General features: G+C 41.5%; 1 protein-coding gene and 1 pseudogene across 7 annotated transcripts in view; one reads left to right on the plus strand and one right to left on the minus strand.

The window, feature by feature from the left end:
• The window catches only part of LOC105492691 (LY6/PLAUR domain containing 6B), a 188,844-nt gene that overhangs the window by 26,947 nt on the left and 135,760 nt on the right, over positions 1-26,137 (plus strand). The window lies entirely within an intron of this gene.
• On the minus strand, positions 9,246-9,565 carry LOC105492690 (thioredoxin pseudogene; annotated as a pseudogene).

Genomic DNA, 26,137 nt, shown 5'->3' on the forward strand with positions numbered 1-26,137 from the left:
TCTCTTTGAAGCAATTGTGAATGGAAGTTCATTCCTGATTTGGCTCTCTGTTTGTCTGTTACTGGTATATAAGAATGCTTGTGATTTTTGCACATTTATTTTGTATCCTGAGACTTTGCTGAAGTTGCTTATCAGCTTAAGGAGATTTTGGGCTGAGACAATGGGGTTTTCTAAATATACAATCATGTCATCTGCAAAGAGGGACAATTTGACTTCTTCTTTTCCTAACTGAATACCCTTGATTTCTTTCTCTTGCCTAATTGCCCTAGCCAGAACTTCCAACACTATGTTGAATAGGAGTGGTGAGAGAGGGCATCCCTGTCTTGTGCCAGTTTTCAAAGGGAATGTTTCCAGTTTTTGCCCATTCAGTATGATATTGGCTGTGGGTTTGTCATAAATAGCTCTTATTATTTTGAGGTACGTTCCATCAATACCGAATTTATTGAGCGTTTTTAGCATGAAGGGCTGTTGAATTTTGTCAAAAGCCTTTTCTGCATCTATTGAGATAATCATGTGGTTCTTGTCTTTGGTTCTGTTTATATGCTGGATTATGTTTATTGATTTGCGAATGTTGAACCAGCCTTGCATCCCAGGGATGAAGCCCACTTGATCATGGTGGATAAGCTTTTTGATGTGTTGCTGAATCCAGTTTGCCAGTATTTTATTGAGGATTTTTGCATCGATGTTCATCAGGGATATTGGTCTAAAATTCTCTTACTTGTTGTGTCTCTGCCAGGCTTTGGTATCAGGATGATGTTGGCCTCATAAAATGAGTTAGGGAGGATTCCCTTTTTTTCTATTGATTGGAATAGTTTCAGAAGGAATGGTACCAACTCCTCCTTGTACCTCTGGTAGAATTCAGCTGTGAATCCATCTGGTCCTGGACTTTTTTTGGTTGGTAGGCTATTAATTATTGCCTCAATTTCAGAGCCTGCTATTGGTCTATTCAGGGATTCAACTTCTTCCTGGTTTAGTCTTGGAAGAGTGTTAAGTGTCCAGGAAATTATCCATTTCTTCTAGATTTTCCAGTTTATTTGCGTAGAGGTGTTTATAGTATTCTCTGATGGCAGTTTGTATTTCTGTGGGGTCGGTGGTGATATCCCCTTTATCATTTTTAATTGCGTCGATTTGATTCTTCTCTCTTTTCTTCTTTATTAGTCTTGCTAGTGGTCTGTCAATTTTGTTGATCTTTTCAAAAAACCAACTCCTGGATTCATTGATTTTTTGGAGGGTTTTTTTGTGTCTCTATCTCCTTCAGTTCTGCTCTGATCTTGGTTATTTCTTGCCTTCTGCTAGCTTTCGAATGTGTTTGCTCTTGCTTCTCTAGTTCTTTTAATTGCGATGTTAGAGTGTCAATTTTAGATCTTTCCTGCTTTCTCTTGTGGGCATTTAGTGCTATAAATTTCCCTCTACACACTGCTTTAAATGTGTCCCAGAGATTCTGGTATGTTTTATCTTTGTTCTCATTGGTTTCAAAGAACATCTTTATTTCTGCCTTCATTTCGTTATGTACCCAGTAGTCATTCAGGAGCAGGTTGTTCAGTTTCCATGTAGTTGAGCGGTTTTGATTGAGTTTCTTAGTCCTGAGTTCTAGTTTGATTGCACTGTGGTCTGAGAGACAGTTTGTTATAATTTCTGTTCTTGTACATTTGCTGAGGAGTGCTTTACTTCCAATTACGTGGTCAATTTTGGAGTAAGTACGATGTGGTGCTGAGAAGAATGTATATTCTGTTGATTTGGGGTGGAGAGTTCTATAGATGTCTATTAGGTCTGCTTGCTGCAGAGATGAGTTCAATTCCTGGATATCCTTGTTAACTTTCTGTCTCGTTGATCTGTCTAATGTTGACAGTGGAGTGTTGAAGTCTCCCATTATTATTGTATGGGAGTCTAAGTCTCTTTGTAAGTCTCTAAGGACTTGCTTGATGAATCTGGGTGCTCCTGTATTGGGTGCATATATATTTAGGATAGTTAGCTCTTCCTGTTGAATTGATCCCTTTACCATTATGTAATGGCCTTCTTTGTCTCTTTTGATCTTTGATGGTTTCAAGTCTGTTTTATCAGAGACTAGTATTGCAACCCCCGCTTTTTTTTGTTCTCCATTTGCTTGGTAAATCTTCCTCCATCCCTTTATTTTGAGCCTATGTATGTCTCTGCGTGTGAGATGGGTCTCCTGAATACAGCAGACTGATGGGTCTTGACTCTTTATCCAGTTTGCCAATCTGTGTCTTTTAATTGGAGCATTTAGTCCATTTACATTTAAGGTTAATATTGTTATGTGTGAACTTGATCCTGCCATTATATTAACTGGTTATTTTGCTCGTTAGTTGATGCAGTTTCTTCCTAGCCTAAATGGTCTTTACATTTTGGCATGTTTTTGCAATGGCTGGTACCAGTTGTTCCTTTCCATGTTGAGTGCTTCCTTCAGGGTCTCTTGTAAGGCAGGCCTAGTGGTGACAAAATCTCTAAGCATTTGCTTATCTGTAAAGGATTGTATTTCTCCTTCACTTATGAAACTTAGTTTGGCTGGATATGAAATTCTGGGTTTAAAATTCTTTTCTTTAAGAATGTTGAATATTGGCCCCCACTCTCTTCTGGCTTGTAGAGTTTCTGCCGAGAGATCTGCTGTTAGTCTGATGGGCTTCCCTTTGTGGGTAACCCGACCTTTCTCTCTGGCTGCCCTTAAGATTTTTTCCTTCATTTCAACTTTGGTGAATCTGGCAATTATGTGTCTTGGAGTTGCTCTTCTCGAGGAGTATCTTTGTGGCGTTCTCTGTGTTTCCTGGATTTGAATGTTGGCCTGCCCTACTAGGTTGGGGAAGTTCTCCTGGATGATATCCTGAAGAGTGTTTTCCAACTTGGTTCCATTTTCCCCCTCACTTTCAGGCACCCCAATCAGACGTAGATTTGGTCTTTTTACATAATCCCATACTTCTTGCAAGCTTTGTTCATTTCTTTTTTTTCTTTTTTCTTTTGGTTTCTCTTCTCGCTTCATTTCATTCATTTGATCCTCAATCGCTGATACTCTTTCTTCCAGTTGATCGAGTTGGTTACTGAAGCTTGTGCATTTGTCACGTATTTCTCGTGTCATGGTTTTCATCTCTTTCATTTCGTTTAGGACCTTCTCTGCATTAATTACTCTAGCCATCAATTCTTCCACTTTTTTTTCAAGATTTTTAGTTTCTTTACGCTGGGTACGTAATTCCTCCTGTAGCTCTGAGAAATTTGATGGACTGAAGCCTTCTTCTCTCATCTCGTCAAAGTCATTCTCCGTCCAGCTTTGATCCGTTGCTGGCGATGAGCTGCGCTCCTTTGCCGGGGGAGATGCACTCTTATTTTTTGAATTTCCAGCTTTTCTGCCCTGCTTTTTCCCCATCTTTGTGGTTTTATCTGCCTCTGGTCTTTGATGATGGTGATGTACTGATGGGGTTTTGGTATAGGTGTCCTTCCTGTTTGATAGTTTTCCTTCTAACAGTCAGGACCCTCAGCTGTAGGTCTGCTGGAGATTGCTTGAGGTCCACTCCAGACCCTGTTTGCCTGGGTATCAGCAGCAGAGGCTGCAGAAGATAGAATATTTCTGAACAGCGAGTGTACCTGTCTGATTCTTGCTTTGGAAGCTTCCTCTCAGGTGTGTACTCCACCCTGTGAGGTGTGGGGTGTCAGACTGCCCCTAGTGGGGGATGTCTCCCAGTTAGGCTACTCAGGGGTCAGGGACCCACTTGAGCAGGGAGTCTGTCCCTTCTCAGATCTCAACCTCCGTGTTGGGAGATCCACTGCTCTCTTCAAAGCTGTCAGACAGAGTCGTTTGCGTCTGCAGAGGCTTCTGCTGTGTTTGTTATTGTTTACTGTGCCCTGTCCCCAGAGGTGGAGTCTACAGAGACAGGCAGGTTTCCTTGAGCTGCTGTGAGCTCCACCCAGTTCGAGCTTCCCAGCAGCTTTGTTTACCTACTTAAGCCTCAGCAATGGCGGGCGCCCCTCCCCCAGCCTCGCTGCTGCCTTGCCGGTAGATCACAGACTACTGTGCTAGCAATGAGGGAGGCTCCGTGGGCGTGGGACCCTCCCGGCCAGGTGTGGGATATGATCTCCTGGTGTGCCTGTTTGCTTAAAGCGCAGTATTGGGGTGGGAGTTACCCGCTTTTCCAGGTGTTGTGTGTCTCAGTTCCCCTGGCTAGGAAAAGGGATTCCCTTCCCCCTTGCGCTTCCCAGGTGAGGCGATGCCTCACCCTGCTTCAGCTCTCGCTGGTCGGGCTGCAGCAGCTGACCAGCACCGATCGTCCTGCACTCCCCAGTGAGATGAACCCAGTACCTCAGTTGAAAATGCAGAAATCACCGGTCTTCTGTGTGGCTCGCGCTGGGAGTTGGAGACTGGAGCTGTTCCTATTCGGCCATCTTGCTCCGCCCTCCCATATACTTATATACCCTACAATTACATTGTTAAAGTCTTCTGCTGAATAGGAAGGACTGATTTTAACAGGAATTCTTAGCTGACTGATGCTCCACTGAGGTAGAAATGGCTTGATGATGATTTGATTTGTTGATAATGTCTTACTGAGATTTCTTAAAAATCTGCCATGTATATTTGAGTTTTTAGTTTGAGTTGTTTATGTCTTATATTTTAAAAGTGAATTAGGATAATTTGCCAACTACATGTAGCTAAAGTTTTCAAAATAAAGTAGTGAGAAAGGATTATTTAATACAGGGGTTTAACATAATAAAGTATCAATTTAGAACCCACCAAACATGCCATATCCCAGAAATAAACTCCAGAGGGTTGAATATTGCAAATCAAATTATAGAAAAAGTAGCAGAAAACATAATATGTATTAAGTTTGTACAGGAGCGACCATTTCTGGCTTTAAAGTAAAAGAAGCAACTAGCAAGGAAAAAATGAACAAGTTTGAATATTTTAATTTAAAACTTCTATATAAAAGACTGGGACAATTCACAGTAAATTTGTGACACATAAATGATTAACAACATGTTATAACTGGAATATATTGCTAACCCAAATGCAGAAGTAAAGGGCCAGGGCCATAGCAGATAACTCTGGAATTTAATAGCTGCCATTTACTGAATATTTTTCCATGCCCATATAGATTTACAAAATCTGATTATACTGATTGTTTTTTATACAACATGTTTTGTAACCAGCTTTTCTGATATAGCAGCACAGACTGTGTTATTAACTAGTCTTCTAAAACATAGTTTTAGAAGTACAGTCCTATTTTGCCTAACTGTGTTTTCAATGCTGGATGTTAAGGTTATGGAAAACTAACTTAGGGTGACTTTTCCAGTATCTTTTCTACTTATGAAGTCATGATTAGAGGTATGGTTATGGACACCCCCTTGAATGGATCAATGATTTACAAAGAAGCACATTCAATACCGCTTTTATCAACAGTTTTATAGGTGGTATTTGCCACTAAAACCTGTTTTAACAAAAGAGAAAATATCGTTTGAGATCCCACACTTTTGACAACATGTCATCAGTTATCTTTAAAGGCCTGAGTAAAAGAGACATGTTAATTACAATTCCTGTGAGCGTCTTGAGGATAGCAGTGACTCTAGTATTATATTAGGGCACTTTGTCAAGCATGTCTTTCCCTTATCTTGCTTTTATAGCAGAGGAAATAAAGGCACTAGAGACATATCTTTGAGGTCACACAACAAGTTAACAGCGGATAAACATTAGAACCGGCAGCTCCAGAATTCCCACTGTGTGTAATTAGCTCACTGCAGGCAGGAAATGACAGCACTGGGAATAAATGGCAGATATGGTGTTTGGGGACCTGGAGGCTGGTGGGAATTCTCTGTGCTCATCTGAATGGTTAATTAAGTTAGTTCCTCTCAGGGGCTGTCACTCTCTGGAACGTGGAGGCCTCTCAGCCAGGTACCTTCTTCCTTAGGGTGTAAGGAAACATGATGGTCACCCTCTGGTGCTTTGATGGGCTGGCCTGGTGGAGGAGTTTGAGTGGGGCCTGAGTAATTTATTAGGCACTGCATTGTATTACTGAGGTTTTTTGGAGTTTCTGAGTATGATTTTTGGCATTGGCTCCCAGAGGACTGCGATGTGTCTAAGGAGTGCATAGTTGGGAGTAAAAGGACAGGGACTACCTGGACTGTTTTGAAATTCACCCTCCCTCCCGCTTGGGCAGCTCATGAAGTGTGTCTGCCTTCTTTTGTCTCCTTATGAGTGATAGATACTGAATTCATGGACTACCTCCTATTCTTAGACATCCAACAAAATCATTTTTTGGAAGTGATGGAAATAGTAGGAAACAATGTGGTGTTTGAAAACTACTGTCAAAATACTTGCTAAGTGTGTGACGAACTCTAGGGAGGGCAGAGGCAGTCTGCCACTGTCCTGGAATCATGATTATCTTAAATTTCATTGACCCCCTAGTAAGGACATGACTAAGCATTTAATCACCAAGGGTTGATTAGAGAGAAATGAATCTGTGCTCCTGCTTTAGAACCTTGAAAGAAGGTGGAATCTTGAGTTCACTTTCTCTTCTGCCCAATCTAGAATAAGCGTGGCATGCTTCCTGGGAGAGAACCCAAGCTAGACGCCAGTCACTTCCTGCTGCATCAAACCTTGTTACTCAAAGTGAGCCCGGTTGATTGGCAGCATCAGTACTACTTGAGAGCTTGTTAAAATGCAGATTATCAGGTTCTATTACCTGTGAGGGTCTTCTGTGTGTGCGTGTTCCAATACAACTTATTTATTTATGTTTGAGGCAAGGTCTCACTCTGTTGCCCAGGTTGGAGTGCAGTGACACTATCTCTGCTCACTGCAGTCTCCACCTCCCAGGCTCAAGCAATCCTTTTGCCTCAGCCTCCCAAGTAGCTGGGACTACAGGGGCATGCCACTGTGCCTGACCCCCTTTTTTTTTTTTTGTATTTTTCATAGAGACTAGTTTTCGCTTTGTTACTCAGGCTGGTTTCTAACTCCCGAGCTCAAGAGATCTGCCCACCTTGGCTTCCCAAAGTGTCTGGATTATGGGCCCTCATACAATTTTATTTACAAAAATAGGCTCTTAGTTCATGGGCTAAATAGTTCACTGGCCCATGGTACAGATGGGGCAGTACCGTTTTTGCCTACCCATTTGTGTCTTGTGTCTAGAGACACTATGTTCTATTAGCCATTATTTGTTTCCTTTTTAAAATAATTTCAACTTTTATTTTAGATTTAGGGGGTATATGTGCAAGTTTGTTACATGGGTATGTTGTATGATGCTGAGGTTTGGGGTACAATTGATCTTGTCACCCAGATAGTGAGGATAGTACCCAATAGTTAGCTTTTCAACCTTTGCCCCCCTTCCTTCCACTCCCCTTTAGTAGTCTCATGTCTATTGTAGCTATCTTTACTTCCATGAGTACCCAATGTTTAGGTCTCACTTCTTTCTTTTTTTTTTTTTTTTTTGAGACGGAGCCTTGCTCTGTTGCCCAGGCTGGAGTGCAGTGGCGCAATCTCGGCTCACTGCAAGCTCCGCCTCCCGGGTTCACGCCATTCTCCTGCCTCAGACTCCCGAGTAGCTGGGACTACAGGCGCCCGCCACCATGCCTGGCTAATTTTTTGTATTTTTAGTAGAGATGGGGTTTCACCGTGTTAGCCAGGATGGTCTCGATTTCCTGGCCTCGTGATCCGCCCACCTCGGCCTCCAAAAGTACTGGGATTACAGGGGTCAGCCACCGCGCCCGGCCTAGGTCTCTCTTCTAAGAGCGCATGTGTGGTATTTGGTTTCCTATTCCATGTTAATTTGCTTAGAACAATGGCTTCTAGCCACATGTATGTTCCTGCAGAGGACATGATTTCCTTATTTTTTATGGCTGCCTACCATTCCTATCACCTGTATTTCAGCACACTCTCCAGGTGGTTCTTATGCCTGCTTCAGTTTCAGAAGCACTGGTACATAATATGTAAATGATTTATCTGGGAAAGGTGGCATGGTCAGTGGTGAATGCTTTTTCCTGATCATATTTTATATGTATACATTATGATCCTTAATAAACATTTTAATCTTTGAATGTTTTAATAATTTAAACATCCTTTAAAAAGTTGTTTTCCATTATAAATTAATACATACCATGAGAGCTTCAGAAAACACAGAAAAGTAAAAAGTAAAAAGGAATTTACCCCTCTAGTATATTTATTGATAAGATTTGAAATATGTATATATATTTCATATCTTTTCTGTATATAATTTTTTAAAACTTCCTCTTTTTGTTTCCTGATTGTAGACATTATATATTATCCTTGTAGGGCGATAAAGTGGTACTATATAGTCTTTGCTTTTTTCCTTTGGTTTAAGGCAATTCTCTTAGATAATCTTTGTCTTGAAAGAAAAGTTTTTCTCTAATTTTTATTTAAATTTTATATAATTTAGGAAGATTCCTGGTATAATCATTAATGTCTCAAATAGTTATTTTACAGTCTGAATGGAGAATTTATTATCTTCTTTGTGCAACAGAAAAATGTAATTGACTACTCACTGGTAGCATGTATTATGTATTATATATGAATCTTCTTTGACCAAAACTTTCTAGAGGGTAGAAAAGCTTTTGCTTTGGAAGGAGGCGTGACCACCCTCCTCTCAAACCGGCCTGATAGGAGGGGAGAAGGAGGGAGTGCTCTCAACAGAAAGTCCTGTTTTTCTAAGGTGAGTGGGGAACATCTCATCACTGTGAGGACGGAGGTTTTTGTTTCTTGGCTTCTTTGCTGAGACTGGAAAAATCTTTGCCCAAATCTCTGCTGTGTTAGGCAGTTTGAGAAGACATCAGCATGTAATTTTTAACCTTTGTAGAATAACTGGCTTCTGTGTTTGAGGCAGGGCAGGGGCAATCTGGCCATGACTTTTCCTGTAGCCCCTTTACCATGCTTTGTTTTAGAACACATCATTGCCCTCAATAATGCAGAATGTATTATGTTAAGTGAAAAACCTCGTGCATTTCTTATGTCCACGAGTTAGACTCTTTCTCCAAGTCCAGTTGTTCCTAGAGTAATTGATACGGCTTAGCATTGAGAGGAACACAGTTCCGAAACTAAAGTGGCAAACAAGTATTTCTGAATTTTCAAGCTTTGTTTGCATCTTTCAGAGAACATTAGTAACACTTTTTTTTGTTTGTTAATATTTTATTGTCACCCAGATGGCAGTTGGGCATATAGTCTCTATACTTTATACTTTTTGTAAATAAAAAATTACAAATTTTAAATAGCCAATGGTTGGTTATGTTTTCAGAAAACATGATTAGACTAATTCATTAGTGGTGGCTTCAAGATTTTCCTTATTATTATAGCTCCAGAAAATTCACCTACCTTTTCTCCCTTCTTAAAAAGCTAGGTTGGCGTGCATTTGACTTCATACTCTGAAGCAACATCCTGACAGTCACCCACATCTACTTCAAGGAATATCATGTTAGAATACTTTTCAGAGAGGGAATGAAAGAAAGGCTTGATCGTTTTGCAAGGCCCACACCATGTGGCTGAGAAGTCAACTACTCCAGGTTTATCACTTGCAACCTCCAAGGCTTCCTGAAAAGCAAACTTCTGCTTAATTTGCTTCACCATTTTGGCTGCTGGGGTCTTCTAAGAAATATTTCTAAAAGGTATCTCCTCTGTCTCTTGTTCCACACTGTTCCACTTCTTCTTAAAACTCATTTTTACTTCCCTATCCATACCTTTCTGACGTTTCAACTGCTTTCCCCCAGCCCCCACCCCGAAGTTCTTTATTATGTAGACTTTTTTTTTTTTTTTTCCAGTTTTGGTATAACTTCTAACCAAGGAGAGCCAGAAAAGTGACCCAGCCACAGGAATTTGTCCATTTTGTGGGTGGGCTGGTGGGGGTGGCCTCGGGAGAACTTGATGGAGGCAGGATTATGACTGGTCATTAATAATCATAACTGTTTTTTATATTTTTAAGTTTTTCTTATTACACAAAATATCCATGTAGCATAATAGCTAGTTTTTGTTACACAGGACATGCCTTGTAGTTGTGCTTTTTGCCTTGGGGACATAGACTGTGTATACCTAGGAACAGTGGAATCACTGCAGTGGAATTGTTTATGAATGTTTCGTAATGGAAAACTGTTTATGTGATAAATGAAACTGGGTTGATTACGATTGCATAGAATTGGAAGATAGCAGATCTTAAGGTACCACCCCAAACCCTGCTGTGTCACAGATTTTGGCTGATAGCATCTTATTTATGTTGAGAAGCTGGTTGGGCAGGAAGGATGTGTGGTCTGGATACTGCATGAGCCAGCTTGGCATTTAAATTTGCCAAAGACTTTGAGGCATTGCCACATTAAAAAAAAGTCCCTGTGGTAAATTTCAACATTCCCGTCTCCTATAACTCTGCATGTTATTATTTTTAGCCAGCGTGACATCTTTCCACAGCATCACCGAGTGCCCAGTTGTCCATGGCGCTGAACAGTGTCCACTACTGTGAGGCCTGGTTCCAGTCCTACAAAGGCTTACACTCAAAGCCATGAACAGTTTTCATTTTTATTAATAGAAGCTTAAGAGTTTTCCCCAGGCAAATATGTTGGCTAGCTGTACAACTTTTTTTTTTTTTTTTAAATTGCAAGGGTGGGTGGTGTGTGTGTGTACGTGTGTGTGTGTGTGTGAATCATTTTCTTGAAATACATAAGTTCTTAGAAAAATAATGGCTGGAGAGTTGTGAGTAAATGAAAATTTGGTAAACAGGTGGCTCTTCTGTGATGAATAAAAATGCATATGTTTTGGAAGCAAGGCCCTATAGGGTCTTGTCCCCTGCTTCTCTTGGGGCCTATTCCTTCCATGTCTCCCAGTGAGCACGAGGCTTCACCACACTGGCTTCCTTAATGTTCCCCAACATGCCAACCGTGCTCTGCCACAGGACCTTGGCATTTCAATTTCCTCCCCCTGCAAGACTCTTCCCCACTAACCTACAAGGCTGGCTGTCTCACTTTCTTCAAATAGTGGCTTCTCCCTGAGGATGTTTTTGGCTACCCATCTGCAAGTTTATTCCTTCTGCTGGAGCTTCGGGGTTTCATATTCTGCTTCTTAATTTTTCTTCTCTTTAGCACTTATTAATATCTAGCACACTATAAAATTTTAAGCTCTTTATTTTATTGATCTCCTTCCTCCCTCATATAACCTTCCTAATACTATGGTAATTGTAATTTTTGATGGTATTCCCAGTGCCTGGAAGAGTGCCTGGATCATCACAAGTGCTCAATAAATAATGGCTGAATGGAAGGAGGGAAGGAAGAAAGGTTGTGAATGACTCTTGTTGGCTTCTATTCATCATAACTGACCTTCTCCATAATTAGACAACCCATTGTAAGCTAGCAATCAGCTTCTTCACTATGTAGAACAGCCTGTGATTTTGAGGTGAATTTTGAGGTGTTCCGGCAGGCTTCCTGATTGGTAATCATAGGAAGTAAACTTTCATTAGTATCTGCTGTATAGAGGCATGTTCTGTGAAACCAGTAAACACCTCTCTCTCTACATGATTCTGCTATTTCATACATTTCCAAGAAGTCAACAGGTAGTAACAGATGCAGCCTGATTGATTTCTGGGAGGGTAATGACAGAGCATATTTGCCGTGGGATAGGTAAATGGAATCCTTGGCACTGAGATTCCATTATCTTTTGTCTACGGATAAAAGGTGTATGACTTACTTATCATTTAATTCCACACCCGGCATTAGCAGGACTGATAGGTGAGGGGCTAGGAAGAGAGGGACTTGTGCGTGGCTCTGTAAATAGCGATAAAGCAGTGGGAATGTAAAACGCAGCTTGGCAGGGTCTGCCTGGGATTTTGCTGAGTCCATAGCAATACTTAATTAACTGTGTAAACATTCTATTCAAGATAAGACTATAACAGTTGCCTTGGGGAAAATTCTTTTAGTCAATATTTGTTTGATCTTTTGTATAGTATTTTGGCTTTGCTGTTCATGCTATAGCAAAGCTCCTGTTATAAATACCGTTTTCAGGGATTTGCTGTATTTGCATACCAGGTCAGTCCTGGGAGAGGTAAAGGATTGGAATCACTGTTTAAATAGAGGTTCTAAGGGTTTTCAAGCAAATCTTTAAAAGTTGAAATACTTTGTTTCAATCAGTTGTCAAATAATTATTGAAAACCTGGATTAAGTACTCTGGGAAATCTGAAAACATAGGATAAGATCTTTGCCTTCAGTTTGCTTATGCTCTAGCTATAGAAATAAGACTTGAATCAGTAGATATAATAGAAGGTCCATATACTAAATAATAACAATGGCTGTGATTTTCTGGACACTTAACAAGGACTGAGCACCATCCTAGGACTTTTCTAAGCATGAATTAACTCATTTAAGTCCTCCAGTAGCACAAAGAGGCAGACGCTTTTGGTTAGTGTGAAGTTTTGCACAGAATAAACAATGTCATTTGGAGAAAGAGAAGACCAGGGAATCAAAGAGCCACGAAGGAAAACTTCAAGGACAGGGTCTCTCAGTCCAGATGTTAAAGATTGGGAGGCAAATGGCTTTTGCAATGGGAAGAAGAAAAAGGGCAGAATGGCATTGGTTGTTTTGCTGGTAACATTCCTTTTCTCTGTTGAAAGTTGTTTTACCCCCCTTTTTTTTTGAGCTAGAGTCTTGCTTTGTCACCCAAGCTGGAGTACAGTGGCGCAATCTCATTTCACTACAACCTCTGCCTCCCAGGTTCACATGAGTCTCCTGCCTCAGCCTCCTGAGTAGTTAGGATTACAGGCACACACCACTACACCTGGCTAGTTTTTGTATTTTTGATAGAGACAGAGTTTTGCCATGTTGGCCAGGCTGGTCTTGAACTCCTGATCTCAAGTGATCTGCCCTCCTCAGTCTCCCTATGTTTTACTGTTTCTTGATTTTCAGCACACGTTCCTCTGGTGAAGAGGATAATAAACAAACACATAAGTAAACATACAGGAGATCAATATAGTAAATGCTATGAAGGATAACACGGGAAAGGGAGAATGCTAGAATGGTGAAGGAGGGGATTTGTTATTTTATTTTATTTTATTTTATTTTATTTTATTTTATTTTATTTTTTTGAGACACAGTTTTACTCTGTTGCCCAGGCTGAAGTGCAGTGGCATGATTTCAGCTCACTGTTGCCTCTGCCTCCCCAGTTTAAATGATTCCTGTGCCTCAGCCTCCCGAGTAGCTGGGATTACAGGTGAGCACCACCATGCCTGGCTAATTTTTGTGTTTTTAGTAGAGATGGAGTTTCACCACGTTGGCCAGGCTGGTCTCAAACTCCTGACCTCAAGTGATCTGCCCACTTCGGCCTCCCAAAGGGCTAGGATTACAGGTTTGAGCCACCGTGCCTGGCTTGGATTTGCAATTTTAAATAGGGTGGTCAGGAAAGCCTGAGACATTTGAGTCAAGATGGAAGGAGGAGAGAGAAAATACTGTAAAGGTATTTATGGGGAGAGCCTTCTAGGCAGAAGGAACAGCAAGTGCAAAGGCCTTGCGATGGGAACTTAACCTCGTTTATTCAAGGAACACCAAGGAGGCCAGAGTGGCTAGAGAATAGTGAGCAGGAAGAATAGTAAGGGGTGATGACTTCATGGGTACTGCATGCCCAGTCACTGCTGGGTTTAATGATGATGATAATGGTGAGGTAGGCGGAGCTGTTGAGAGTTTTTGAGTGAGTGGAATGGCAGGCTAGCAGCTGTCACTGCTTTCTGCAACCCCGTGCAGTTGTAGCTTCCCTTGCTTTTCACTAGCAGGCTCAGCCCAGTATATCTCTTGGTCTCTGACCCATTGTTGATGTGGGCAGAGGCACCCTGACAGCTTTACACCCATTAGCTGGCAGGTAGAAAACCAGCTGAAGCCCTGAGTGAGAGAAGGCATGTGCCCTGAATGACACCCTTGCTTCCACCCTCATGGTGTTTTCTTGATCCGTGTTTCTGAGTTTCTTCTTTGATTTCCTGCTGTTACTGATATGCTGGCTGGGTCCTGGGACCTGCCTTGTTGTTGCCGTCGTCCTGTCCAAGCCCACTGCCATGATGCTGGGAGGCAGTGTTGGTTCTGGGCTGTGTCCTGCAGCTGTTTGGGGCTCTGTGCTGCGCAGAATGTTAGGAAGATCCGCTGTGCTGCTGCAGCCTCCTTTTCTTCCACTCAGTGCTTTTGCTTATCATCCTGCCACTGCTGTGTCTTCTTGGATGACAGACTTGGGGACCCAAGTGGGCACGGGTGCCTGCACTTCTATAAGTACCTGCTGGACTGTCGCCAAAACTCTGCAAGCAGGGTGATGCTCTCAGGTTCCCTCCAGCCTGGATTTGCCTGTCTCTGATCCTTTCCCTTTAGCCCATGTTGCTGATCCTCTGAGTTACAAGCAGAAGCTAAATGAGAGAGGGAGAGGACAGCAACCTCGGGTGAGGGCGTGGAAACCCAGACCAGGGTGACGGTCGTACGAAAGGAGAAGGAGGGCGGAAGTGATGGGTCTGGGGAAGGAAGCCTCGACAGACCATGCTCCGTTGGCTTATGGAGACTCAATAGAAAATCAGAACCCATACAAGCATCTAAGGATCAGTATTAATCCAGAAGTTTCAAATGCAACGAGTGCTTTCAGAGGATCTTATAGCCAAGACATGACCAAATTACATAAAGAAGGTGTCTGCTGTGGAGCCCTGTGAGTGTCCAGGTGGGGTGGGTCAATATGGGTTCAGGTCAGAGGCTCAAGTGAATGTTTACTCAAAGGGTTGACCACAGGGCCACTTTTGTGATGGCACATGTGCACACACGCATGCATGCATGGATGTGTACATGTGCACACACACACGTGCTCTCTCACTTATTCTGTCCTTTTGTTTTTTATTTTAGTTGCAATTATTTCTATATAGATCTAAAACATCAACTTTAATGCCGTTAATAGGAATAATTATATCTCATATAGGCCTGATTCTTCAACCTACAGAGTAGAGGTTGTTCTCTGAGGTTTTCTCCCTGCTTCCAGCAACGTGAAGCTGACTTCTAAGGGCACGCACAGAGGCTTTTGGCAATCAATTGTCAATCAAGGTGTGCTGATGGGCCCTTCCAGCCTCAGAGAAGAGTAACTGGGGTGAAAAAATGTTATTATAATAAAAATATAATATTGCCAGGATCCTAGAAGGTAGCTAAATGAAGGGAGGTTCCCTCTTTGAAGAAAAATGTTAACTAAGTGATCTCTCTGGGCCTACCACTTACTTTCCTGGGAAATTGATTAATTTGAGTTAACATTTATTGAGCTCCCAGAATATCCTATGAAATGCTTTAAAATTTTAAAATACAATTTATTTTCTGAATAGGTAATTTACTCATATTTAACATTTAAAGGCGACAAAAGAATGTACAGTGAGAATCCCCCACCCCATTTTTCCTCCTTTAGGCAGCTAGTTTTTTCCCACAAGGCAACCCATATTAGCAGTATCGTACATATTTTGTTAATATACAATACAGTGTGCTCAATCAGTGTTAATAGTCTTAAAGAAAACAAGGTGCCTTTTCTCTTTTTAAGGACTTCGTATTTCATAAAACACAGTGAGCCAATCAGTCATATAGAAATGTATTTTAGAAACTTTTACTATAAATCCAGTGAGTATATAATTCGTAGATGCTCCATAAACTTTATGCTTTTGATTTTTAAATTCAGAAATCTTCCTTCCCCTCTATTTCCCTCCCATTTTATAAATTGTTCTCAAATCTTTGGCACTTGCTGTTGCTTCCTTATGGGGCAGTGCCAGCGCTGATTGGATAAGTGGTAAACAAATATTATAGTAATAGAAAAATGTAGACACAGACAATCAGGTGTAGATTGACTGTGTCTATTTAGATGGGTCTATATGTTTATGGCTGTGGTTTTACATTGTGTTTTGCAGTGTGTATATTTTATTGAACACGTTTCTGACCAATTTAGACTTAATGTGTATGTTTGCATTAAATCTGTTCATGTGATGAAGTTAAATAGTTCATAGGATACTGAAACAAACAACAACCAACAAATCATGCTTTTAAACTGTTTAAAAGTTGTCAAACTTCTCTTGGAGAAAAGAAAAAAGAAAACTCATTTATTTTTTGTAAGTGAAGGAATAGAGGGCAGAAGTTAGACGAACCTGTAACTAATGTGCGTAGTTTGAATATGACCTGTGTTTGACTACAGGTTTGTGGAAAATCTTAACAAAAAGGAAAGTATAAAGTTGGTCACATGACAATCCTAGTTTTGTTTTTCTGTGGTACATACCCAATAAATACTTCTGATCACTAAATGTCATATATTCTGAAAAGCAGGTAAGATAATATGTAATCCATATAATTGTAAAAACAATGTTAGCAGAGTACTTTTCTGAGTGTGTTCGGCAGTGTTGGTGGATGAGTGAAAACATGCAGAGACCAAAGCAAAGACAGAAAGCCTTAGAAACTATGGCCAGTGCTACAGGGCTGATGAGGCAGGAGGCTGACGGAGTTTAAGGCCAATCTAGGAGAGAAGGAGAGCCCGGAGAAGAATCCAGAGGAGTGGGAGAATGGGTTTTGAATATAGGCAAGTGAAATGTCAGGATTTAACGCTGGAGTAACTTACTAGCTACCAGAGTAGCACTAGAGTAACTTACTAGCTTTCCTGCAGCCTGGGGAGGTGAGGGCTTTATTTCCTGGCATGCCTTATATAGCAACCTGGACGGAATAGATTAACTTTGCAAATATGATCCCTTTGTATTTGGAAACCTTATTTTTATACATTTTGATTTTTTTTTTTCTTAAAGAGAATGCAGCATATAATAAGAAGTGATAACTATAGTTTAAGAAAATTTCCCCAGGACTCAGAGAACAGCTCTTGGAAGTTTTCAGCCTAACTCTAGAAATCTATTTCCAAGGGAATGGTCGACACACAGAAAAAGATTTGTCATAAAGATGTTCTTTGAAGTGTAATTCATAATAATGAAAAATTGAAAGTGAGTTATTTGTCTAACAAGAAGGGAATGGATAAGGAAATGGTAGTACTATGTCCATTTTACCAGTAAAATAATATTTAGGGTATGTTTTAAGTTAGGTATGAGGCAGAATAAAATTCTATGAAAATAAGACAAGAAGGGAATGTTAATGGTGGTTGTGTATATGTGATGAAATTTTAAAAAAACTGTTCTGGATCTAATATATGGGCTATAATGTGGATATATTACCTTAAAAGGTAGAGGAAAACAATCATCACTAAAAAAGACCAAGAGTTGAAAGTGGATGGAAAACTTGGTTGCCTTAATTCAGTGGAGGTTGTTATGAATATTTTAAACCTCAGATGTTCAGGCATTTTTGTGAATTCCTTGGCTGTGTAGTGCTGAGGTAAGATGTGCTGGGGTTGGAGTTGGTTCTGTGAGGAGAAGGAGGAAACTCTTAGTAGGGAGAAGTGGAAACATTCCTAACCCAGTAGGTGCAGGGTTTGTAGCCCCGCAGACCCACATGCACGCCTGGTATTTGTAATTTGCAGTGATGACAAACTGTGCCTCCGGCCATAGCCGAACTGCTGTCTGTTAGAATGCATGGCCATGGACGACTTGGTGACCAGTGGCCTGTAAAATGCCACAGAATGCCCTGGTAGCTAATTTTTAATTCCCAGGAAGCTGCTTGCAACTTTGCAAAGATAAGGCAAAAGATCAGATTGGGGACATGCCCAGAGCACAGGCCGCCCCCAGTCATGTCTTTGTAGAAAAGTCTGGAGAGCAGTGAAACTTCCTCGCTTTCCTGCAGCCTGGGAAGTTGAGTGCTTTGTTTTCTGGCATACCTGAAATAACTGCCTGGACATGATTGATTAACTCTGCAAATATGATCCTTTTGTATTTGAAAACCTTATTTTTATACATTTTGATTTTTTTCTTAAAGACAATGTGGCATGTAATAAGAAGTGAGAACTATAACTATAGTTTAATTTCTTTTTGTAATTTCCCCAGGACTCTGCTGGAGCAGGACTTCAAAGTGTTTGTTTTCAGCCTGCTTTTAAAGTGATTTGAAGAGAGTGGCTTTGAAGGTTTCCATCCTTACTTTTTCATGTATAGTATCTTGTTTTTTAAAATTGGTGAGCTGAGCACATCCACATAAATACATACAATTAAAATTGCCCCAATTTTAAGCTCACTTGTGCCACAGTGAAAACTCAACACCATTAGCACAGTGAGCCAGCTCTGATCCTCTGAAGTGCTGGGCATCTTTTTAATGGACAAATTGCAAATTTAATAATATAAAAACTGAAGTTAATCACACTGGCATCTATTCTTCCAATTTGTCATTTGGCTAAAAGTGATCTGATGTCATTCAGAAAGAAAGCAAGTTGGAATGGCCTCAAGTCCTAATGGTGTAGCTTTGGGCTGAAGCTGAGTTGCCTCCTTGAAGCAACTGCTGCTGTTTCCTGGAGGGCAGACTTTGTTAAAGTGTCTGTTTCTGAATTGCTCAGAATCTTAGGATTCACTTGAGGAATGTGACAGTCAGCACTGTTAATTCACCTGCTAGGCTGAGGATGTCAGGTCACAGTGCCACATTGTCAGGGTAAGGGTCACAGTGCCACATTGTCAGGCCAGGAGAGGGTTCCTGAATGACTGAGGGAGTCCCACTGTGGCAGCAGAAGGAACGCCGCCATCACCTTGCACCCCTGCCTCCCTTCAGAAGGCGCCGTGATCTCTGCACGGAGGCCTGAACATTTCCTGCTATAATGGGGTCTTTATTTGTGTTTGCTTTTGCTTCCCTTCCCATTCATAAAATGTTCTGCACCTATAGCATCTGAGTATTTTGGAGAGCATAATGTCTTCCTATAAACCAGTGGCTTAAAACCTGGGGTTGCCAGCCAGGATAATGAGTAGAGTCTCTAAAGTTACCTGGTCCTTTGGGGGTTAATCAGTGACCTTGGTTTTCTCAAGCTATACCTTTGTCTCCTTCCATGGTTGCCACACAACACAAGGGGGAACACTCTTCCCATACAGTGTACCTAAGAGGAACTCATTTCAGAGATAGCTATGGAGGTCTGGCCCGTTTTAAAATTTGAAAGTACAAATAGAAATTTCTAAGATTGTCATCACTGAATTTTCGCTTTAATGAGACTGACCTTCTCCCTACTGTGCTAATGAGGCACCTAATTTCTACCTTTAAAGACCAACCTGTATAGCCAGCATGGTGGCTCATGCCTGTAGTCCCAGCAGCTTCAGAAGCTGAGGTGGGAGGATTGCTCGAGCCCTGGAGTTTGAGACCAGCCCGGGTAGCATAGCAAGACCCCCATCTCTAAAATATTTATAAAAATCGGCAAGGCATGGTAGCTTGTGTCTGTCGTCCCAGATACTTGGGAGGCTGAGGCAGAGGATCACTTGAGCCCAGGGGTTTGAGGATGCAGTGAGCTATGATCATGCCACTGCACTCCAGCCTGGGGCAACAGAGTGAGATCCAGCCTTTTTTTTTTTTTTTTTTTTAAAGACAGACCTGCAAATATTACCATGGTGTGAGTTACCTCTGAAGTCTAGTTTGTGAGCTCAACTCTAAGCTCTGTGAGGGTGCGGCTGGTGTCTGTTTTGTCCTCCAAGGGTCTAATTTCAGTGCTTGGTGCTTGGACTGGTATCCAGCTTATGGCAGGTACTTAGTTAATGTCTCTCAAATGAGAGCATTTCTGTTTCATAAAATGTAACTCTAGCTGTACTGTTCTAGCTAATACTAAATTGAATCCAGATATTACTATGTTTAATGTAATTTGGACTTTTGCCATAGCTGATCCATAATAACCAGAGATCAATTCATAAAACCCTAACATAAAATCTCACATTGATCACTTTTAGAGGTTCCTTTTTATTTTCTGTGGCTGCATTTGAAATGGACACCGTTGTGCAAGGTTTTTGCTGGACTGCTGTTTTTGGAAGACAGTGTAGATTAATTCTGTATTAAAGTTCAGAAGTGATTCCGAACTACCAGCCTCCCTTGAAGTCTCATTACTTATTAAAATGCCATTTCTATTCATATTCTCTTTTTTTTCTTGCCTCATTTTCAGTAACTACATTCTTTTTAGCAGATTCAGGCGTTTGAAGAGTAATTCGTTCTCGCAGTGGGAATTACAAGTCTATGGGGGAAGGTGTGCTGGTGTTGGCTTAGATTTCTAGGGGTAGAAGGCACCTTCCGGGATGTGCTTTAGGCCCCAGAGTTCCCTTTAGACATCAGCATCTTAAACCAACGCACCCAGAAGGGTTAGCAGGCCTCCAGAAAAGGGGAGTGTGTCATTTCTTTCCTGCTCACAACCTTTTGCAACAAAATTTATCTCATTCCTGAATTCTAAACTAGATGGCTTTGTGATCTCAGGCAATCTGCTCTATTTCTCTGCACTTCTTTCCCGATCTCTGAGATAAGGATAGCACTGCTTTGTTTATCAACATCGCCAAAGGGGCTATGTAGGTGTGTTTTTGTTCGAGTTGCCATAACAGCGTAACAAACTGGTGGCTTAAGCAACAGAAATTTATCATCTCGCTGTTCTGGATGCTAGACTGAAATCAAGGTGATGGCAAGGCTGGGCTCCCTTGAAGGCATTAGGGAAAGAACTGTTCCAGGTCTCTCTCTCCTGGCTTCTGATACTTCCTATGCTTGTGGCCGTATAACTTTATAACTTGTGTTCTTCCTGTGTGTGTGTTTGTGTCTGAATTTACCCTTCTATGAGGCCACCAGTCGTGTTGGATCAGTGCCCATCCTACTCCAGTATGACCTCATTTTAACTAATTATGTGTGCAATGGACCTGTTTCGAAATTCTGATGAGGTACTGGGGGTTAGAAGTATAACATGTACATTTGGCGGGGGCAACACAATTCAACCTGTAACAATAGGCAAGAAAGTCAGATAGAATTGGGAGGTCTGATGTAGCTTTCTCTCAAGTTCTCTATTCTTTCTCACTTTTAAGAATCCAGTATATTAGCTGGACATGGTGGCTCATGCCTGTATCCCAGCACTTTGGGAGGCCGAGGTGGGCGGATCACCTGAGGTCAGGAGTTTGAGACCAGCCTGGACAACATGGTGAAACCCCGACTCTACTGAAAATACAAAAATTAGCCGGGTGTGGTGGTGTGCACCTGTAGTACCAGCTACTAGGGAGGCTGAGGTAGGAGAATGGCTTGAACCTGGGAGGCGGAGGTTGCAGTGAGACAAGATCACGCCAGTGCACTCCAGCCTGGGTAACAGAGCATGACTCTATCTCAAAAAAAAAAAAAAAAAAAAAAAAGAATCCGGTATATTAGGCAATGCCAACTTAGGACACATAGATTTGCTATCTGACCAGGGTCCTGTTTATAAAGAGTAGATGGGAGTTAACTTATATGAAGTCAGTTTAAGTCATGATGTTCTTATGCTAGGACCTTAGTAACCTCTAGGTCCTTTCCTGAATTTAGTTGCTCCTGTGGAAAGGTGACTGGATCTGGGCCTGATGCTGTAAACAGATGCAGACAGGTGGCACTGTCAGAGGACTGCTGGGCCTTGTTTGTTTACTGGCTTCTTGAGATCTCAGATGGAGGACATGAGAGAAGATCAAAGGCCTTTGTAATTACTTCCCCTAGCAATTGTTGCTGATGCCTGCAGAGTTATTTGTAAGACTGTGGCAGAAGCTGTGTCTAATTTCACTTTACATGCAGACTAGATGTTAGCTCCCAATTGCCTTGAGCTCTTCACTTTCTTTAAGTTGATGATTTTAGGTAATGCCACCATTTCTGAGGTTGTTTCAGAAGTAGAAGTCAGAGGTCTCTTGGGGTGGGGACATTAAATTGTTTTCATATTTTGAATTAAACTTTTTATTGACGTATACACATCTGGAAATTTAATCTAGATATTACTGATGTTTAATGTAAAGCTCGTCGGCTGAGCTTGCTTGGGTACAGTCAAAATTCAGGCCTCCTTTACCACCACATTGCCTGTAGGAAACAAGGAACTCAGTGTGTGGAACAGTTTTCTGTGTATAGATAGAGGCATACAGTTTAATGAATTCTCACACAGAACGTACCTGGGTAAGTGGCATCTGGATCAAGAAACAGAACCTGACCAGCAAGCCTCTCTGTCGTGCCCTTCATGATCCCTGCCCCTCCTCACTATTCTGAGGTCTATCAGCATCAAGATTTTTTGCTTGATTTGAATTTTATGTACATATTTTAAAACACATTTAATTTTTGTTAGTTAAAAAATTAAATAAATATCATATAATCCTAGAGTATGTACTTTTTTGTGTCTGACTTCTTTAGCTCAACATTATATGCAGCTTCACCCATGTTGTTGCCTATAGTGAGAGTTCGTTTATTCTAATGGTTGTGTGGTATTCCAGTGAAGACTTCCTGTTTGAGTAATGCAAAATCCTGTCTTCTATGAGGTATTGTGTAGTTAAGTCCTGGAGTCACTTTCCGCATGGTTTTCCACACTTCTTTTTTACACATGTTCATGTTGCTGCTCTCACAGATTCAAATGCCTAACTTCCTCGATGTTTGCAGGTTTCCCCACCCCACTTTATTCTCTCCCCATGGGATATTTGAAGCTTATTTTCTCCCCCTTGATAACTGACTACAGTAACTCTGAGCAGGGAAACATCTGGTTAAGTCTTTTGAACTTTCTGACATTAATGTGAAAAGAGAGATATGAGCACTGGCAAAATGGCCGATTAGGGAGGCCCCGGGAGGAACAGCTGGATGAGGTCATGGATCTTCACCTCTCTTGCTTTCACTGCCATGATAGACAAAACCCACGTCAGGAAGCAAGCTGTGATTTTGACTGTGATATGTTCTTTCTCACGATAAATGATTATAGATGCCTAGACATGCAAGAATTTGAAGGGGGCTTGTATTAATGGTTTTTAGAAGAGAAATAGTGAAGTTCTTCCCACTCCCAGTACCAATTCCTGCTTTTTCTAGCAAAGATGACTTAGCATTACGAATGTAAATTATATTGCAATTTTTTTTTTGCCTTTGCTGACAGCGTTTTCCATTCAGTACTTGATAGTATTACTTAATGATACGATGGTAAAGATTAACCCCATCTGGAAATCCATGAATTATAGTAAATGTGAGACACTTAGAATGGTGTCTGGCATGTAATGAGTACTGAAGAGCTGTGGTTGGCACTGTTACTATTTGAAATCATTTGGGGCTCCTCTTGTGGCAGTGGACGACCCAGGCTGGGTGGACTTCCATTGTGTGGTGAATAATCACCATGTAGTAAGGCAGCTGGAAAAGCTTGTCAGCGTTACCTGGCTGGGTACAGCCATAATTCAGGGCTCCCTTTCTACCCCATTGCCTGTAGGAAATAAGGAACTCAGGGTGTGGAACAGCTTTCTCACTGACTCCCTGGCTGCACCTGGGTGTGCCTCTGGACAGGAAACCTGATACCAGCATGTAGAGCAGATGCTCCTGCTGTCAGATAATGAAGCTAACGCAGAAATCCATGTCTCTGGGCTAAACTCTGGAGAGGTTGAATAAAGTACCCTCGAATGGGAATAAAATGGCACAGGGGGGCGTACCTGCAGAGCAGTTCCTAAAAAAGGAAAGCGCTTCATGCATACCTTGCCTGTGTTGCAACAGCATACAGTTAGCATTTTGCTGTGTCTGCTCTTCTGTCTCGCTCTCTCTCTTAAGTTTCAGACATCATAGCATTTCACCCCTAAATACTTGAGATGCATCTCCTGAGAACATTCTCTCTACATTACCATAATGCAATATTGTACCGAAGAACTTAACAATGATTCTGTTTTATTATCTAATAGTATCTAGCACATTTTCAAATTTCCCTGCTTATTTGAAAACATAGCTTTTTTCCAACACGGGGATAAAAATCAAGATGCATGCGTTGGCCGGGCGCGGTGGCTCAAGCCTGTAATCCCAGCACTTTGGGAGGCCGAGGCGGGCGGATCACAAGGTCAGGAGATCGAGACCACGGTGAAACCCCGTCTCTACTAAAAATACAAAAAATTAGCCGGGCGCTGTTGTGGGCGCCTGTAGTCCCAGCTACTCGGGAGGCTGAGGCAGGAGAATGGCGTGAACCCGGGAGGCGGAGCTTGCAGTGAGCCGAGATCGCGCCACTGCACTCCAGCCTGGGCGACAGAGCGAGACTCCGTCTCAAAAAAAAAAAAAAAAAAAAAAAAAAAAAAAAAAAAAAAAAGATGCGTTGTATTTGGTTATTCTTCTTTAAGCAGTAGCAGTCTCTACACCTTCCTTTTTAATTTTTTGAAGAGTCTAGCCTAGCTGTCTTAGAGAATGCCCCATATTATGGGTTTCTTGATGGTTTCTTTACATGTCATTTACTTGTTCCTTTATCCTGTGTATTTCCTGTAAACTGGAAGCTAGGTTTACAGGCATGAGTAGATTCAGGTTAAACATTTTTTGCCAAAGCTACTTCATAGGTGATGCTGTGAACTTCGTATGGCACGATGCCCTGCTGTCTCAATATTACTGATGTTGAGCTGATGACTACTAGATCTTTCCACTGTAAAAATACACTTTAGGCCAGGCACAGTGGCTCCTGCCTGTAATCTCAGCTCTTTGGGAGGCCGAGGAGGGCGAACACAAGGTCAGCAGATCAAGACCATCCTGGCTAACACGATGAAACCCTGTCTCTACTAAAAAAAAAAAAAAAAAAAAAAATTAGCTGGGTGTGGGGGCATATGCCTATAGTCCCAGCTACTTGGGAGGCTGAGGCAGGAGAATCACTTGAACTGGGAGGCAGAAGTTGCAGTGAGCTGAGATTGCACTGCTGCACTCCAACCTGGTGACAGAGCGAGACTGTGTCTCACAAAAAAAAAAAAAAAAAAAAAACATTTGTAATTGCAATTAGTAATAGTTTGTGGGGTGGTATTTTGCAAAGTGCAAATATGCTGTCAACTTTCCAACCCAGTTTTTAAGTTTCCTTTAAGTCAAGTAGCCTGTATTAGCTACTCCACTAGAGTTGCAAAATTAAGATTTTGTAATTCTTTTACTCCTTCTACCTTGAGTTACTGGCATTCCTCTGTGAAGAAGAGTTTTCTTCACTCACCCTTTTTCTGAGTATCATTATGGAGTCATGATTTTTATTTATTTAATATTTATGATCAGTTAGAGGCATTATTATTTTTGACACTCTACTTGTCCTTCAAATTGAGCCCCTGTGACAAATAGTGCCTTATTTTCTGGCACCACCAGATGTCCTGGGCTCATCTTACACGTTTCCATCCCAGATACTCCAAGAATCCCTGGGTATATTTTGTGGAGAATGCATTAAGAATCCCTGGGTATATTTTGTGGAGAATACATTAAGAATCCCTGGGTATATTTTGTGGAGAATGCATTAAGAATCCCTGGGTATATTTTGTGGAGAATGCATTAAGAAACCCAGATGTGGATGCCAGGTGGGCTTGTTGCTAGCAGAAGTCAGTATAGGTTTGTTCAATGGACAGAGGTAGGAAATAGATTTTAAAAAACGTGAGTTCATTCATATTTTAAAATCTAAGATGATACAAGGAATGTTCAGATTAATAAGGACATTCTGTTGACCTGTGGTGTTATGTGAGCTGTTCTGCCTGCATCTTCTCCCCTCTTAGGCGACCTTTCCCATAGACTCCTAGCCTTGTCTGCCTTTGAGTTTCTTCTGTTGATTCGTTTTGTCTCAAAGTTAGTTGTGGAATTCTTGGTTCTCAAAGTCAGCCTAACTGTGATTTAGTGTCAGTGACTGGGAAAGAGTAGCCATAGACAGACATGGATACCAACTCCAGATGAAGTACAGACTAGATCTCAAGGATATGGGAGGCAACAACAGCAAAAACAACTAAAATTGCTTACCAGTTAGTATGTGCCAGCCAGCATCTCACACTCTTTGAGCTGTTTGTGCATTGATCCTCTTGGCCTCTGACACCTCTGTCACAGGTGCTGATGTGTCATAGTCCCCATACTGATGAGAAAGCTGAGCCACCATGAGGTTGTCCATTGCCCAGTTACACATCTCAGACTTGCCAGAACTGGGCTTGCAAACAGGCCATCTGTCTCTGCACTACATGGTCCTAACCCCTACATGTTTGTGCCCCTCAGTATCCCCAGAGAGTATGCCTTTGTGTGGCCTGCTGTTCATCTCTTTATGTGCCAGGTCCATCTGCTACATGTCCTTTTCACCCTGAGTTGGTGGCGAAGCCCTTGCAGTAGGAACCCAAACCCA

This window comes from Macaca nemestrina, chromosome 11, assembly GCF_043159975.1.
Source record: "Macaca nemestrina isolate mMacNem1 chromosome 11, mMacNem.hap1, whole genome shotgun sequence".
Classification (NCBI taxonomy): domain Eukaryota; kingdom Metazoa; phylum Chordata; class Mammalia; order Primates; family Cercopithecidae; genus Macaca; species Macaca nemestrina.